Source organism: Pongo pygmaeus, chromosome 8, assembly GCF_028885625.2.
Source record: "Pongo pygmaeus isolate AG05252 chromosome 8, NHGRI_mPonPyg2-v2.0_pri, whole genome shotgun sequence".
Taxonomy (NCBI): domain Eukaryota; kingdom Metazoa; phylum Chordata; class Mammalia; order Primates; family Hominidae; genus Pongo; species Pongo pygmaeus.
The window spans coordinates 51,650,869-51,669,396 of NC_072381.2; the positions used below are offsets into that span (position 1 = coordinate 51,650,869).

Sequence of the window (18,528 nt, forward strand, 5' to 3'; positions counted from 1 at the left end):
TGTTTGAAGTCCTAGACCCCAGGAGGAGAGACAATCAAATTAGCCAAAGGTAATTTGTGAAGACTGGCCATGGGAGGTGGTGGCTAAAAGTCCTCCAGCCCCTGCTCTCTGAGCATCCCCACAGAAACTCCTGGGCCGCACTGACTGCTGAGAAAGAACATCTCAGGGCTTGGGTCCCCTGTTCAGAGGACACATGCTCTTCCACCCAATCACGGAACAGTAGAGGAATGGCAGCTCCATGCTGTGTCCTGCAGAGCTCTCAGTCTCTGCACTTGAAGCCCTGGGCCTGCATAGAGGTGAAGGCTCTTCAATGCTATCACGTGGAGACAGACGATAGGAATCCTGCAAACAAGCAGAAAGGATGTGACCATTAAACTTTCTTCTGAAGCTATTACAAACTCAAGTCAGTGAGTTGCTTCTCTACTAGCTTTTTATTGCCAACTGGAATGCTGCACTGTGTTGCAGAGTCAGGGGTGGGGGAGCCTGGAATTGTTCCCTTACTACCTGCTGCTTTATCGACTGAAATTGATCAAGGCTACAACCAAAACATTTCTAGAAATAATTTGAATGTGGTAGGAAAAACTCTGGGAATGGAGTCAGAAGAAAGTATATTTTGGAGTGTGTTTTCAGGACTAAAATTCTTTGCCAGAAATGTTCTTTAATGGAACCTCCAGCCTGAGTAGGAAAATAGGGCATACTATTTTTTGAAACGCATGAGCAGGAATGAAATAAATGCCATCCAAAGGGAATGCAGGACATTCAATTCGAGGATACTTTGCTTTAGGATAAACCCTCCAAAGGTAAACCTTTCAGCAAGGGTGTTACCTAAGTGCATGGACTGCAGGTTTGTATTACCGAAAATTAGGAGTGGTAGTTGCTGACGCGCTGGTTTCTCAGAGGCACGGTCATGCAGGTTCCAATGAGGGGGCATTGTCTGGCCCCAGAAAGCGCCCAGGTGCCGCCTCCCTCCATTTCCCCATCTCCAGCGGGGCTCTCTCAGGGTGGGCTCCAGGCCAGGGCGGGCTCGTGCACCTGCGCACGAGCCTTGAGGCGGGTGAGGTTCCAGCGTGGGCCGGTGGCCCTCAACCGCTCCCAGCACTGGTTGCGGCGGTTCATGGCAGGGAGACCCGCAGCGCGACAGCAAAGTGCGGTTACCCAACGGCCTTCGCTCTCATGGCGTCCTTCTTGGTGTTACCTAAAAATAAAGCCAAGTGTGTTTACAAGGTAATCGCCTCCTGGTCATGCTCCCACTGGTCACCAGTGTCTGTGGGGCGACCCCACATTGTGGCCAGAGCAGGCCTGTGGCTGCACTCAAGGTGAGAGCGTTCATAGCTTTCCTAGCGGGGCCCTGCGGGACGCCCAGGCCGCGCTCCTTTCCCTTGCTCACCTGGCCCTGAAGTGAGGGGGGAGCTGTAGCAATGCAGTAGGAACCCCAAAATGTGTCTCGGCCATGCCTTTCACATTCCAAACAATGCAAAAGCTTGAGGAAAACCTCAGCAGTTGAAACCGCAATGCAGTTCAGCAAAGAAGTAGCTCCTGTCCTCGTAAAACAGTGAAGTTCTCACGGACGACCTCACTGAGTAAGTTGTGAAGCTTGTTGACTTGATCAGAATGATCAGCCAGCATGCATGTTCTAATACGCTCATTTGTCACTGATATGAGCAGCCGCAAAGTGGAAGAACAGGCCTTTAGTCATAGTCTGTTCACTTGGTAGCACAAGTTGATTGTGGATGCAAGAGTGCAGCCAAAGTCAAGAAAAGCTTCTATGAGAATCATTTACTTACGTGGAATTTACAAATAAAAAGTAGTGGTATATTATTTGTAAATTGTAGGCTACACATGTATCTAAAATTTGCTGCACACACGTGTGTATCTTGGGTGGTCGGGTTAGTGTGTACTTGAGAATGTCAGGAAAATTTATTTTGGATTTTGGAGGGTGTGAGATTTGTGGGGGTGGTTTTGTGTGTGTGAAAATGTGTTTATATGAATTCTTAGTTTCGAATTTGATATGTATTTAATTGGTGAGAATCTAATATGTATTCACATGTGTGGGTTGGTGGTGTCTGTGTGGAGATTGCAGATTAAAGAAGGTCATAACTGGGCCGGGCAGTATTGTGGAACTCTATGGGTATTTGGGGATATGAGGTGGCATGTTTGCATATTTGTGGCATGTTAGTTAATCGTGGGTATATTTAGGGCATGTAGAGAACTACATGAGTATTGAGTTTGTGTGTGTGTTCAAGGGCGTGGCAGTTTAGATGAATGTTTTGTGGAGCTATGTGCTTGTATTTTTCAGTAAGTGGTTATTAGGCTTATATATTCTGGGAATTTAGTATGTGTGTGTCTGATAGAGAGATGGGGTTCTCTTTTTATACAGGAGAGTGAGAGAGTTGAATTTATATGTATCAGAGGTATGTGATATTGTTATTGGTTAGTACTTGGCAATGTGGGAGCTGGTTCATACTAGATTGGGATAATTTGGGATTGGGAAGTGTTTCTATGGGTATTTATAAATGATATGCTGGAGATATTTCCGTGCATCTCGGGTGTGTATACTGGTTTGTGTGTATATTTATCAGCAGATAGATGAATTATCTAAGTCTATTTATAGAATATGGGATTGTTAGTATTTAAAGTGTATTTCTTTGGAGAATGCCAGGATGTTTGTACATGTGTTTGGGCATGTTTAGGGGACGAGGTGAAGAGGTTGTATTCTGGAGATGCAGCATATTGATTGGATAGTGTTTTGGGGGATTTATACACTCAGGGATTGGGGATATTTGCATGAGTGTGTATGTGCCCATGGGTATATGGAAGTTGTGTACATATATTCCAGCATTATTGGTGTTTCTGTGTGTGTTTTTCTTTGTATTGTATGAGTTTTATCTGGGAGGGTGGGGTGTGTATTCATGGGTAGTTTGTGAGTGTGTATATGAGGGGTTTTGGGTATATTAAGACTTAGTGGTCCTCTGTGTCTGTTGTGAAATGTAATACTCACAGAATTTGGTGTTGCCACTCATATGTGTGTTCTCAGAGTTTGTGAGGTGGAGTTACATGTATTTGATAAAAATAGTTTGTGGTTCTGTGTGTATTTGAGTTTATGTGGCTTCTGTATTTTGTGTTCTGGGAGATGTGGGAGGTTCAGTGAATGTATTTGGAGACAGAGAGGCTGTGTAGGTTGTGTTTGCATTCAAGAATCATGGATTCCTGTATTTTAGAGCTGTGGGATTGTATGTGATTCTTTTTCTGGGTGATGCATGACACAAGTGTTGTATACCTTGTGATTTTTTTTTGAGCCTATGCCTATGGAATTTTCATTATGTACTGTTAACAAATCTACTGAAAAGGATTTTCTTAAAAAAACAACAAAAGAAGAAAATAGAAATTTGATTCCAGTGAGCTGTTTGCAAATCAAGGAGTCCCAGCCTTCAGTGCAAAACAAAGGTACACTCTGAAAGAACAAAGAGAGGTATTATCTTTTATAGAGAAAGTTCATCCTCAGATTCCCAATCTGGTTCACTCCGCAAATGAGGGATACAAGCTTGTTTATTTCTGATTGGCTGATGCAAGTCACAATCTATTTCTTATGTCCATATGACAAAATGGTACCCCTTGATTCAGGTGGCATAAACAGGAACAGACAGCTGTGAAATTTCCAAAGTGACACAAGTATGTGGTTTTTGCAGGAAGCAGGGTACATGTGTGAGACCTGCAGTCAGTAAATGGCCGCTTGGCTCCATTTTGAGTTTAGGCCCAGTCAGCCACTCATGATCCATCTGGAAGGATTAGCCCTTTCAGGGTTCACAGTATATATGGGTATATATGGGTACTGTGTTCATTGTACAAGTTTGTATTTGGGCACATATATATGTACATATATGGTTTTAGCAGTGATGTGAGCATTTGGGGTGGGTAGAGTTTTGTCTGCAAATTTAAGTAGTAATTGGGCAGGCCATCTGTGTATTTAGGGTACAGGTAGCAGTTGTGTTGCTGGTGGGCTGGTTCAGGTTCTTAACTTTGCTGCACAAAAGAAGTCTTACTTTGAGAGTGAGTCCAACATAAAAGTAAGCAAGAGAGGTTATTGCAAAGTGAATGTACACTCTAACAGCCGATCAGAGTGGGCTGCTCAAAGATGAGACAGCATTGACTGACACTGGGGAAACCTCCTTTATGGAAGCCTTACATGACTATTCATGAGGGGGTGGGAAGGGGTGTCACCGTTAAGCACACTCTGGGCTGTTCTCTGGACACGCATGCGCTATTGCTGCACATGCTAGTGCCTATATCACGTGAATACCTGGTTAACATCTTAAATCTCTACCCAAGGGTGTGTTTTTCACTGTTATAATGAGCACTGGTCAACCCAGGGACACTAATCATGGGTTTTCGCACTTGTGCGAATTTGGGGATTTTCCCTTCTTCTTTTCCACCTCCTTACTGCAGGACCTCCTTGTGCACTGTTGGACGGTTTGTTCTCTTCATCTGTTTAGCAAGTTTGTTCTCCTTTAATGGAGGCTATGACCACCCTATCCTATCTCAGTTGTGTGTATCTGTTCAGGATACATGAGGAGGTTGTGTTCTGGAGGTACGTAGTTTGGTTTTGTTTTTATATTTGGGGTGAGAGTTGAGGGTCCTACTCAGGGTGCAGGTAGATTGTGTACATGTATTCCTATGAAAGGATGTGGCTGTGCTGGAGCTGGCTTGTGCGAGCTTGGGGTAGCCACTGGGCACGGCACATCTCTTCTCAGCTCTGTGTTCAGTGGCGTTAGGTTGGTAGTTGAAAATTAGTCATGCTGAGATATTTATACCACATAAGCATCACAATTCTAGGCTTTCCTATTTCCCCCTGGAGAGCATTTTATTAAGCAGTTAGCAACAAACCACTGGGGTGTGTGTGTGTGTTCAGGATCTGTAAGCAGATGTTTGTATGAAGCAAGAATATTGAGGCTTTAATGGGTGCATATACTGGGGATTCTATGTGTATTGTAGTGATGAAGAATGACCGGGGAGCATGGTTGAGAATGACCCTCCCTGGTCATTCTGCATCACTGTGTTACTCCTAAATAGTTGGTTCATTCTTAGGGCCAAAGAATCCTTACAAATGGTGGTTTCTGGCTCTTCCTCCCATGGATGGATGCAGGGATACCTGCACCTTAGGCAGGTGGTTGCTCCTTCAGTATCTGTGTTCCTAGCATCTGGGTCCTCAGACGGGTGGGCCTGGTAGACAGAACACTGTGCAGAGCAGAACTTTCCTAGATATTGTCCGTGTGATTGGCACAGTCAGAAAGATGTGGGGTTTCCAGGACAGGAGGTCAGATGTGCCATGTCTTCTCTCAGTCCTGATGTCCCTGCTGATTCCTCTGGGGCATGGCGAGTGACGAGGACACCCTCTAACATACGTTCCATGAGATGAAAGCCTGCAGAACCTGTGCCTGCACTACCATCTGTCCCCTGGGTGGGGATACTGTTGGATGTCAGGCTGAGAGCTAGGCCACCAGTTCTCAACCAACCTGTCCCCATGGAAACCTGAGGCTTCGGGGCTAAGACAGGACCTCCAGCAGGTACCCAGTGTTGGGAATACGTGTTGCTTTCTGTTAGGAGTTTTATCTCAGTGGAGTATTGGTAAAAAGAGGGAATCAAAGGCACGTGACATTTTCTTCTTTCTCTGGTGAAGTGAGGAATGAATGTTGACCATTTCTTTCTGAAGTTCCATACAGAAAATATATACTCAGCCTGAGGAGCCCAAGGTGACTCCTTAGCTGCTCTTGGAGAAGGTGTCATCTAGTCTTCACAAGGAGTCTTCAGGCACAAGGGCCTGAATCTGATTTCTCATGGAAGGCATTGGGCAGAGCTTCACAGTCCCACCTAGAGCTGGGCTGTAATTCTAGGGACAAAGTGGAGGAGCAACAAGGAAGTGGTGGGGAGCACACCTTTAGAACCTGGGCCTGGGGAGGGCAGGTCAAAGAAGCCTGAGTTTACATGGGCTCAGGTCCTGGGGCAGAAGCCAGACACAGAGCCTGGGCAGCCAGATTCACTCCAGCCTGGGTTGTGGGTGGGGATGAGCCTCCTTTTGTGCTCCTGTCTGGGGCACCCCTGAGCTGCAGGCGAAGGTCTTAGTTGCACCTCGGCAAGGATGTACAGCCAGGCCTGGTGCTAAGGAGTGAGGAGGGTAGAGTCAAGGAGAGGAGGCACCGATCTGTGTCCCTTCAGCAATCTGGAGCATGATGTTAGATCCTGTTAGGGCAACCTCCCACTCACATCTCCTGGATCTTCTGTCACTGGGAGGCTCAGCACCCCAAGAGAGAATGGATTCGGTTTCCCCTGATGTGTTCATCTGGTTCTGGGTCCCCACTCTCTCAGCACATTGGGTGCTGGCCCTGCGGGTGTGGGAGAAGCCTGGCAGGGGCAGGGGTCAGTGAAGTGACATGGGCAGAGCTGGGCAGGCTCTGTCCTGAGGGGTGCTGGGAGCTTGGGTCTGGAGAGACAGGGAAGCCCCCCACTACTAACTCCTATGGGGGCTCCTGGGCTTTTGCTCCACTAAGCTACAATTCTTTGCATTTTCCCATCTCTCTAATTTAGTGGTGATTTAGGGTGGAGGCAGCAGTTTTTCTGTGACCTCAGTCCTCCAATGGATCTAAAATGACTTGTTGATAGTCTGTTTGTACAGCATTTTTCTTGTAAGGATGGGAGTGATGACTTCCAAGTTTCTTACATGCTCGAATAACTGACACTTTTTATTATATACTCACCCCCATGGTGGTAGAAGAATGCTATAATTTTTGGATCACTTCAGCTTTTTTTTTTAGCCCGAGTCTTGCTCTGTTGCCCAGGCTGGAGTGCAGTGGTGCAATCTCCACTCACTGCAATCTCTGCCTTCTGGGTTCAAGTGATTCTCCTGCGTGAGCCTCCCAAGTAGCTGGGATTACAGGTGTGTGCCATCACACACAGCTAATTTTTGTATTTTTAGTAGAGATGGGGCTTCACCATATTGGCCAGACTGGTCTTGAACTGCTGACCTCAGGTGATCCGCCTGCCTCGGCCTCCCAAAGTGCTGGGATTACAGGCATGAGCCACTGCGCCCAGCCAAGCATTCTTTTTTTTTTTTGGGGGGGGATGGAGTTTCGTTCTTTTTGCCCAGGCTGGAGTGCAATCGGGTGTGATTTCGGCTTACTCCAACCTCTGCCTCCCAGGTTCAAGTGATTCTCCTGCCTCAGCCTCCCGAGTAGCTGGGATTACAGGCATGTGCCACCATGCCTGACTAATTTTGTATTTTTTAGTAGAGACAGGGTTTTTCCATGTTGGCCAGGCTGGTCTCAGACTCCCAACCTCAGGTGATCCACCCGCCTCGGCCTCCCAAAGTGCTGGGATTACAGGCATGAGCCACCACTCCCAGACCAGTCCAAGCATTCTTATATTTTTATTCATTTATTATTTTGTTAGTGACAGGTTCTTGCTCTGTCAACCAGGCTGGAGTGCAGTGGTGTGATCATAGCTCACTGTAACCTCCAACTTCTGGTCTCAAACCATCCTCCTGTCTCAGCCTCATGAGTAGTTGGAACTACAGATGCACACCACCGTGCCCAGCTAATTTTTTAAATTTATATTTTGTAGAGATGGGATCTCACTATGTTGTCCAGGCTAGTCTTAAACTGCTGGCTACAAGCAATCTTCCTGTCTCAGCCTCCTGAGTAGCTAGGACCACAGGCCTGAGCCACCCTGTCTGGCTAATTATTTTTGTTTTCTAGAGATGGGGTCTCCTTATGTCGCCCAGGCTGGTTGTGGACTCCTGGCCTCAGGTAATCCCACTTTAGTCTCCAAAAGTGCTGAAATTACAGGCATGAGCCACCATGCTGAGCTTCCCCAACACTGTTTTTTTTTTGTTTTGTTTTGTTTTGTTTTTTTTTTTTTTTTTTTGAGATGGAGTCCTGCTCTGTTGCCCAAGCTGGAGTGCAATGGCGCCATCTCGGCTCACTGCAACTTCCACCTCCTGGACTCAAGCGATTCTCCTGCCTCAGCCTCAGTCAGCTGGGACTACAGGTACACGCCACCATGCCCAGCACACCACCACTGCCTTCTGTACTCTGTGATTTCTGATAAGCAACTGTTAATCTTACTGAAGATCCCTTGTACAGGATGAATCACTTATCTCTTGCTGCTTTTCTGTCTTTAGCTTTCTACAATTTGATTATAATGTGTCTCAGTGTGGATCTCTTTGAGTTTATCCTGCTTTGAATTTGTTGAGCATCTTGAATGTGTAGATTCACAGCTCCCATCAAATGTGGGATATTTTTGGTCACTACTTCTTAACAAAATCTTTCTAGGCCAGGCACAGTGGCTCATACCTGTACTCCTGCATTTTGGGAGGCCGAGGTGGGAGGATTGTTTGAGCCTGGGAGTTCAAAACTGGCCTGGGCAACATGGTGAGATCTTGTCTCTCCAAAAAATACAGAAATTAGCTGTGCTTAGTGGTGGTATGTGCTATAGTCCTGGTGCTATATTCCCAGCTACCTGGGAGGCTGACTATAGCTGGTGCTATAGTCCCAGCTACTTGGGAGGCTGAAGGGGGAGGATTGCTTGAGCCTAGGAGCCTATGAGGTAGACGCTGCAGTTAGCCATGAGCCGTGAGATCACACCACTGCACTCCTATCTGGACAACAGAGCGAGATCATCTCAAAAAAAAAAAAAGAAAAAGAAAAAGGGGTATATCTGCATGACTATGGATTAGGCAATGGTTTCTTACATACAACCTAAAGCACACCAACCAGAGGAAAAATAAATTACGCTTTCTCAAGATTAAAAAGGAGACTATCAAGAAAGTGCAAAGACAACTAATAGATTGAGAAGAAATATTTGCAAATTATATACATGATAAAAGTCAATTATCTAGAATATATATATTTCAAAAATTCATTTAGAGACAGGGTCATGCTATGTTGCCTAGACTAGTGTTGAACTTCTGGGCTCAAGTGATCCTCCTGCCTCAGCCTTCCGAGTAGCTGGGACCATAGGCCTGTGCCACCACAACTGGCTGTGGAATATATAAAGAACCCTTACCACTCAATAATGTGGACAAAACCCAATTTAAAAATGAGCAAAGCTTTAAAGAGAATAAAAATGAAACATTTAAGATTGTTGAAAATGGTTGCCTCTGGGGAGTGGAATATGGTGAGGCAGGTGTCTGGATTGGAGGGGACGAGCTATTGTGAACAATAAACCTTGTATCACTATTTGGCTGTCTGGATCACGGTTCACAACAAGGGGTGAGTTTTCTCCACAGGGGACATTTAGCAATCTGAATATATTTGTCATTTTTATAACTGAGGTGTCTTCCTGACATCTAATGTGTAGAGGCCAGGGATATTACTAAACATCCTACAAGGCAGAGACAGCCCCCATAACAAAGAATTACATAGCCTAAAATGTCAATAGTGCTGAGGTGAAAAATTGTCTAAAGTATGTCTGAGGCTGGGTGCGGTGGCTCATGCCTATAATACTAACACTTTGGGAGGCTGAGGCAGGTAGATCACCTGAGGTCAGGAGTTCGAGACCAGCCTGGCCAACATAATGAAACTCTGTCTCTACTAATAATAAAACAATTAGTTGGGCGTGGTGGCGCATGCTTGTAATCCCAGTTACATGGGAGGCTGAGGCAGGAGAATAGCTTGAACCTGGAAGGTGGAAGTTGCAGTGAGCCAAGATCCCACCACTGCATCCAGCCTGGGTGACAGAGTGAGATTTCATCTCAAAATAAATAAATAACTAAATGAAGTATGTTTGATAAAAATACAAATACAAGTCAATAAAAGTTATGTTAAAAAAATTTTAAAATCCTAAAACAATCTTTTGTACAATACCCACAGACGTAGTTTTCTTTCTCTCTCTCTCTTTCTTTCCTTCCTTCCTTCTTTCTTTCTTTTTTTTTTTTTTTTTTTTTTGAGTTTCACTCTTGTTGCCCAGGCTGGAGTGCAATGGCACAATCTCAGCTCAATGCAACCTCTGCCTCTCGGGTTCAAGTGATTCTCCTGCCTCAGCCTCCTGAGTAGCTGGGATTACAGGCATGTGCCTGCTTAGTGGGGGTATAAGCCCTCCTTACCAAGTAGAGAAAAAGGGGAGAAAATCACATTGCTAAAGCAATTGTGTTAAGCCCCATGTTATCTTTACTTGTGGAAGAATGTGGCTTTGACCTATTATTCGACACTTAGCACATATAAAATTTTAGGCCTTAGCTTTCAGTTCCTCAGATCATAGCAAATTGAAGTTTTAGGCTAACAAATTAGCTTACAGGAAATAACAGAAATCACTGACAGCACTACTACTGATGGCTACAGTAAGATCTCTGATAAAAATATGTTAAGTGATGCTCACTCAAATCTGTAAAGGTGCAGAAATACTCCTCTCAAACACAGTAAAAATAAAAACGATCTTATTATCTTGTATGTCAATTAAATGAACTATGGTATACCTATGCAAAGTACTAAACAGCCATTAAAAAGGATAACTTATATCCATGTAAATTACTTGGAATTATCACCAACATACATATGGAAAAAGGCAGGTTTCATACAACATGTATAACATGTTCCCACTTACAATTTTCTTTCTCTTCCCCATTCCCTCTCCCCACCATATATATATTGTTTATAACTTTCTATATTATTTCAACTGTATAATACAAACTCATCTTTACAAAAAGAAAAACACAACTTTAAAAATTGTTAAACTATTAGGCTGGATGCTGTGGCTCACACCTGTAATCCCAGCACTTTAGGAGGCTGAGAGTGGATCACAAGGTCAGGAGTTCGAGACCAGCCTGACCAATATGTTGAAACCCTGTCTCTACTAAAAATACAAAAATTAACCGTGTGTGGTGGCAAGTGCCTGTAATCCCAGCTACTCAGGAGGCTGAGGCAGGAGAATCACTTGAACCCTGGAGGCGCAGGTTGCAGTGAGCTGAGATTGCACCAGTGCACTCCAGTCAGCAACAAAGCAAGACTCCATCTCTCAAAAAAAAAAAAAAAAAAAGGTTAAACTATTAAACTATTATGTCCCCCCATAAAATAAAGTTTTTTCTAAGGACTGTACCCAATTCTTCCTATAAATTTTACTTTTTAGTTGACAGAATCGGTATATTGTAATGTTTTTCTTTAACTCAGGGGCCCAAGGCCTAGATAATCAACTTCTTTGAACAAGTTGTGATATATTGGATACAGGGCTGGTATAAGACAACTTTGAAATGTTCAAGGATTGCTTTTTATACCCCATCCCTCTCCACCTCCCAACTAATCTGTAACTCTATGTCTTAGCACCCTTCCCTTAGTCACCTTAAAAATCTCATGAAGTCAACAACGACAACAAAAAACTTAAAAAAAAAAATCTCATGAAGTCTAACCTACCCAAACCTATCCTTGGTTAGACTTCATGAGAAGTCTAACCCCACACAGCACTTGGAAAGATTAATGCCATATTCTAGCCTCATCCACTGACAAAAGGGCTCTCTGGCACTCTCCAGCTCCTATTTGCTCACTTTCCATTCCTTTAGTGACATACCTCTCTGCTGGAGGTCAGTACAACTTTGTTTAACCACTCCTTTTCTCCCAATGTACAAATGACAAATTGGTCCTGAATCTTTCTAGAGGCATCTACGAAAGTATTATGCTTGCTTTAGGATTAAGTAAGCTTGTTACCTCAAACAACAATTCCAACTAGGCTGGGGCAGTGGCTTACACCTGTAATGCGAGCAATTTGGGAGGCTGAGGCAGGAGGATGGCTTGAGCCCAGGAATTTGATACAAGCCTGGGCAACATAGTGAGATCCCATCTTGATCAAACAATATATTTAAAAAACAAAAAAGCTGGCTGGGAGCGGTGGCTCACGCCTGTAATCTCAGCACTTTGGGAGGCCAAGGAGGGCAGATAACGAGGTCTAGAGATCGAGACCATCCTGGCCAACGAGGTGAAACTCCGTTGTAGACTAAAAATACAAAAATTAGCTGGGCATGATGGCACGCGCCTGTAGTGCCAGGTATTCGGGAGGCTGAGGCAGGAGAATTGCTTGAACCTTGGAGGCAGATGTTGCAGTGAGCCAAGATCACGCCACAGTGCTCCAGCCTCGCGACAGAGTGAGACTGTCTCAAAAACAAAAAACAAAAAACAATTCCAGTTGGAGAAGGGCTCTGGCAAGTGGCAAGTCTGAAGCACACAGTTTGTAAATCACAAACATTTAATGATAAAATCCTTCTCAAAAACAGTCTATACATGCTAAACATGAAACAGCTTCACCCACCCAAAACAAAATCACAAGGTAACAATTATTACGCTTATTAGTTTTCTGCTCCATACAAAACTAATGTATAGGGATGCACAGATTACAAGTAGTTCCTGGATAACTGATACGTTCTTCTTTCTTTTTAATTTTTATTTTTTTGAGACGGAGTTTCACTCTTGTTGCCCAGGCTGGAGTACAATGGCGTGATGTCAGCTCACTGCAACCTCCACCTTCCAGGTTCAAGCAATTCTCCTCCCTTAGCCTCCTGAGTAGCTGGGATTACAGGTGCCCACTACCACGCCTGGCTAATTTTTTCTATTTTTAGTGGAGATGGGGTTTCACCATGTTGGCCAGGCTGGTCTTGAACTCCTGACTTTAGGTGATTTGCCTGCCTCGGCCTCCCAAAGTGCTAGGATTACAGACATGAGCTACCGTGACTGGCCTAACAGGTAAATTCTTATATAGAGAACACGGTCTGAGGCAGAAGTTCATCTTTTTTAAAAAAGCAACTTTTCTAACAGCATGTGACTATAAAGTAGGACATGAAAGGGTAATTTTGGTATACAGAGATATAAGGGGATGAGAAGGGTGGAGACATCAGGGTCCTGCAGAACTTTACATAGGTGATATTTACAGTCACACAAGAGAATGAACATCGACCTTTCAAAAGCTTTTCCAAAAACAGAAGAGGAAGGAATACTCCTCGACTCATTCCATGAGGCTAGAATTGTCTGGATACAAAGACTAGACAAAGACATCATAAGAAAACCATAGATCAATGTCACTTACAATAGCATTAAAAGGAATAAAGTACTTAGTTGTAAGACTTCTACAATGAGAACTACAAAACATCATTGAAAGAAATCAGAGACCTAAATAAATGGAAAGACATCTCATATTCAGCATTGGAAGGCTTAATATGGTTAAGATGGCAATACTGGTCAGGTGGAGTGGCTCATGCCCATAATCCCAGCATTTGGGGAAGCTCAGGTGGGAAGATTGCTTGATTCCAGGAGTTCGAGACCAGTCTGGGATACGTGATGAGACCTTGCCTCTACAAAAAATTAAAAAGTTAGCCAGGCGCAGTTGTGCACGCCTGTGGTTCTAGCTACTTGGGAGGGTGAGGTGAGAGGATTGCTTGAGCCCAGGAGGTCAAGGTTGCAGTGACTGCTGCCTGGTACTCCAGCCTGGGTGAAAGGGCAAAACCCTTTTGGGGAGGATGGGGAAGATGGCAATACTCCACAAATTGGTGTACAGATTCAATGCAATTCCTATCAAAATCCCAGCCTCTTTTTCTTTGCTTTGCAGAAATTTACAAGCTGATGCTAAACACACATGTGACAGGATCAGGGTTCAGGCTCAGGTCTGACCCTCAATCTGACACTCTCTGTGGAAAGAGCAGTCAGGAAATAACAGATAAATAACATCAAATTTGAAGGTTTGCTGAAGAGTGAGAGAAAAAACTCCCTTTGCCTACCTCCCAGGCTTCAAAGCTGTCTGGGCCAAGATGTCAATTTAGCTGCATCCTGGGTCAATGAGGCTTTTGCGAATTAGGCAAATAAATCAAGTTACTAGAGTTTAAGCTGTGTTTTCTTTCAGTATTCCAATGAATCACTTTTTGACCTTTGGAATTATTAGGTACTTGTCAAGACTGATAAAATTTAGCTGGAGATATTGCAGATATGGGCGATAAATATGACTGAATAAAGTCTGAAACCATTCAAGACTATAAAATGTGTTTGAGATTTAGGCGAAGAGGAAAGACCTTTTGAAAATTGTGAAGGCTATTAACAGGCTGAACATGACTTCAATTCACCATATCTCAGAATCAGTAGGCACTTCTATAAAAGTGTGAGTGAGATAGTTAACCCATGTTAACAGGCTCCGTGTAATGACGCACAAGTTCACAGTAGCGCTGGGTATGCGGCATGTCAAAGGCCCAAATGCCCTTTATTATGAAAGATAGGCCAAATCTAGTCAAGTTTTAGAGTTACCTATACTTACTGTATTTCTATATTAGGTTATTTCATGACATTTATTTCATGACCTTTTTTCCTAAAAATGAATCTGAATAGCTTTATTTCTTTTCTCTTTCTTCTTGAGATCCCATCTTGTTTTGTCTTGTTTTGTCACTTAGGCCAGAGTGCAGTGGCACGATCACAGCTCATGGCAGCCTCAACCTCCCAGGCTTAAGGGAGCCTCCCATCTTAGTAGTTGGGACCACAGGCATGCACCATCACCCTTGGATAATGTTTTCATTTTTTGTAGAGACGGGGTCTTGCTATATTGCCCAGGGTGGTCTTGAACTTCCAGGCTCAAGTGATCCTCCCACCTCAGCCTCCAAAACCTCCAAAAATGCTGGGATTACAAGCACCAGCCACCATGCCCAGACTTTGTAGTTTAATTTCATAGGCACTTGTCCATGGTGGGGTAAATGCTGAGAAAGAAAGTAGAGAAAAATACACTTTATTTCCTATTTAAGTAGACCTTATTTTGTTTAACTATACTGATACTGATAGGGCAAGTATTCTATTATTAGGTAACTATTAACATTCTATTAACTATACTGATAGGGCAAGCATTTTATTAAATAATTATGTATATTCTATTCTAACAAATTAGAAGCCTTCTAGATAAAAAAAAATATAGAGAGAAAGGTTTAAACTGCCTGAAAATTAAAGGGTAAATGACAAATATTTACATATCATAGAAATGAATATTCAGATCGCACACAAAGAAAGAACATATAAAAACAGATAATAGTAAGATACGAAGACATCAAGCAAACGAAGATTAGTGTCTTCAAAAATGTTGTATGTTTGGCAAAAGTTCCTATAACAAATAATAGGAGGCCGGGCATAGTGGCTCATGCCTGTAATCCCAGCTCTTTGGGAGTCTGAGATGGGTGGATCACCCGAGGTCAGGAGTTCAAGACCAGCCTGACCAACATGGTGAAACCCCATCTCTACTAAAAATACAAAAATTAGCTGGGTGTGGTGGCACATGCCTGTAGTCTCAGCTACTTGGGAGGCTGAGACAAGAGAATTGCTTGAACCCGGGAGGCGGAGGAAATTGCACCACTGCACCGCAGTCTGGGAGACACAATGAGATTCTCTTCCAAAAAAAAAAAAAAAAAAGAAGAGTTTTTTAGATGTTCCCACTTTATACTAAATTCTATGTGGCTACACAATAAAGCCCTTCTTTGCTAGCTCCATGGTGAACCTCCTTGTGATCTTTTCCAATTCATTATCCTGTAAAATAAGAAAACAACAAAAATGAAAAAAAAATTGATATAAAAATTGCTTGAGATTATAGCTAGCATCTTATTTTCTATTTATAGTACATTTTCATGTCTTCTCATCCTTAGAACAACTCATAAAGTAGGCATTGCCATTTTAAAGGTGAGAAAATAAGGGATCAGAAAAGTAGGTTATAAAAACAAGATAGTAGAACTAGGACTCAAATTCCCATTCTATTAATTCCCCACTGAAAAATATACTAAATCTTAATTAAGATTAATTGTAATATAATTATATTCCATGTAAATGGTGAATTTTAAAGAGAATAAAAATCATATCTGTTTATGTTTGTATATAAATAATTTAGTATTATGTAAAGCATTGTGACAACCAGTTTGAATTTACTTGGAACTGACAGGATAAAAAGTAAGGTTTTTATTGGCTTAGTTAAGATATTTGTCACTAGTATGAGATCCTGACTTAAAAACTTCAGATCACAGTAATACTTTTTTTCTTTCTTTTTGAGACAGAGTCTTGCTCTGTTGCCCAGGCTGGAGTACAGTCGTGAAATCTTGGCTCACTGCAACCTCTGCCTCCTGGGTTCAAGCAGTTCTCATGCCTGAGCCTCCCGAGTAGCTGGGATTACAGGTGTGCATCACTATGCCTGGCTAATTAGATCACAGTGATTCTTTTTTTTTTTTTTTTTTTTTTCTGAGACAAAGTCTCACTCTGTCGCCCAGGCTGGAGTGCAGTGGCATGATCTCAGCTCACTGCAAGCTCCACCTCCCAGGTTTACTCCATTCTCCCGCCTCAGTCTCCTGAGTAGCTGGGACTACAGGTGCCCGCCAACACGCCCGACTAATTTTTTGTATTTTTAGTAGAGACGGGGTTTCACTGTGTTAACCAGGATGGTCTCGATCTCCTGACCTCGTCATCCGCCTGCTTTGGCCTCCCAAAGTGCTGGGATTACAGGCGTGAGCCACCACACCCAGCCAGATCACAGTAATTCTTAAATATGGGTATAGGTGTCTAATAATATGAAGATATTCATTACCTTTTAAATAAGAAAATAATAATACAAAAAGCAAAAAAAAAAAAAACAAGACTCATAAAAACAAAACCAAACAAAACAGAAAATGATAAAGGATATAGATATTAAGTAGGTGACCTTTATATGACAAAACACTCAGTGAGTTAATTCTTTACTTTTTTCATTCCATTTGAAAAGCAATGGGGACTATTGATCTCTCTGATATGGGGGATACAGAGAAGCCCAGTAATTTCAACTCCTTCATAAATGCACTGTGTGCGCAAATATCACTTTGAGGCTGGGTGCGATGGCCCATGCCTGTAATCCCAGCACTCTGGGAGGCCAAGGTGGGCAGATCACCTGAGGTCAGGAGTTCAAGATCAGCCTGGCCAACGTGGTGAAACCCCCTCTCTACTAAAAATACAAAAATTAGTCAGGCATGGTGGCGTGCACCTGTAATCCCAGTTACTGGATCAAAGAGAATCGCCTGAACTCAGGAGGCGGAGGTTGCAGTGAGCCGAGATCGCACCATTGCACTCCAGCCTGGGCGACAGAGCAAGACTGTCTCAAAAAAGCAAAAACAACAACAAAAACAAATGTAACTTTCATACTTACGGTATAGTTCTTGGGATTGATCTTAACACCAGCTTTAGCACCCCCAAATGGCACATCTGAAAGAGAAGGCTGATGGTTGCTATTCCATATGAAGATTAAAAAAGTAAAATGACAGAAAGTGCCACACAATATTAGAAAAACGTGATGCTTTAAGCTTGAATTTCTGAAAGTTCAAGAAATAAACCTACCATCGTTTTCTCAACTGTACTTTAAACAACATTTTATTGAACAGGAATTGTTCAATAAAATTGGCTAGCCAAGTTCTAATATATACATATATATATAACATAATTAATAATAATTAACCAATAATAATAAATACTTAAACCCCTAATCCATAGATTGCAAATGCAACAATGATAGCTTATTTTCTTGGGGAACAGGAATGGGTGGGGACAGAGGGAACAGGAACAGGACTTTTACTGAAAGGAGGGATGACAGGAACACAGGGCTGTGGGTGAAAAGAAGAACAAATAGAAGAAACAGCAGAGAAGGCAGCTGGCTGGGGTGGGGCGGGCGCCTCCCTGGCCCTGCTCCAGGACTCAGGACTGGGTCCTGCCTGGGCCGCCCCTCCTGCCAAGGCCCTGGCTTCTTCCCAGGGTGACTGGCCCACCCCTAGACCCTAGGACATCTGAAGGGCAGGGATCCCAACGGCCTGAGAGGGTATGGGCCAGGGGCAGCAGGCTGACCCACCTGGGCCCAAAAGCCACCTGTGTTTGGGGGCTGGCATGCTGTCTAGAAAGAGAGCGCCCTGGGAAAGGGGCGCACGAGAGTTTCTCTCCTGAGAGGCCCCCATGCAGGTCGGGTCAAACAAGGGGGCTTTATCTGCCTTGAGGCAGCGCTCCCTAACTGAAGCAGGCCTACCCCAGAAGCACAGGCACTTGGCTGGTGCCTGAACTCCCTGTGCGAGGCAGCACCTGCTCATGGAGCCCCTCAGCCTGCAGGTGCACACCTGGTTTCCAAGTCCTGCCTGGGGACTTGCTAGGTGGGGGACGGACCTGGAACAGGACCCTAAGCCCACCCCCTCCTCATACCTGGCGGTCCAGGGCTCCCCACCCAGTGGAGCCAGCAGGACAGGCTAGCCAGGCCCCCCTCCTGCCTGACCCCCGGAGGCCAAGCTCCTCTCCTGCAGTACTGCCGCCCTGCCAGTCAGGTAGCTCTGGGGGCAGGGGCAAAGGAGAAGGGAGGGCCGCAGCCCTCTGGGAATGGCCTTTCAGAGCCACTCAGTGGCTGGACTGAGGCTCTGGCAGGAGTTGGGGCATTAACAACACCCCCATCCTCCCCTGGGCTCTGCCTCATCTGACGCTCCAGAACCCCCTGCCCCAAGCCCCTATACATTCTGTTCTATTCCTCAGCACCTCTCAACACCCTGGCACCATG

General features: G+C 44.0%; 1 pseudogene; it reads right to left on the reverse strand.

The window, feature by feature from the left end:
- Window positions 1-17,441: 17,441 nt before the first annotated feature.
- On the reverse strand, window positions 17,442-18,486 carry LOC129045025 (uncharacterized; annotated as a pseudogene).
- Between the last annotated feature and the right edge of the window lie 42 nt (window positions 18,487-18,528).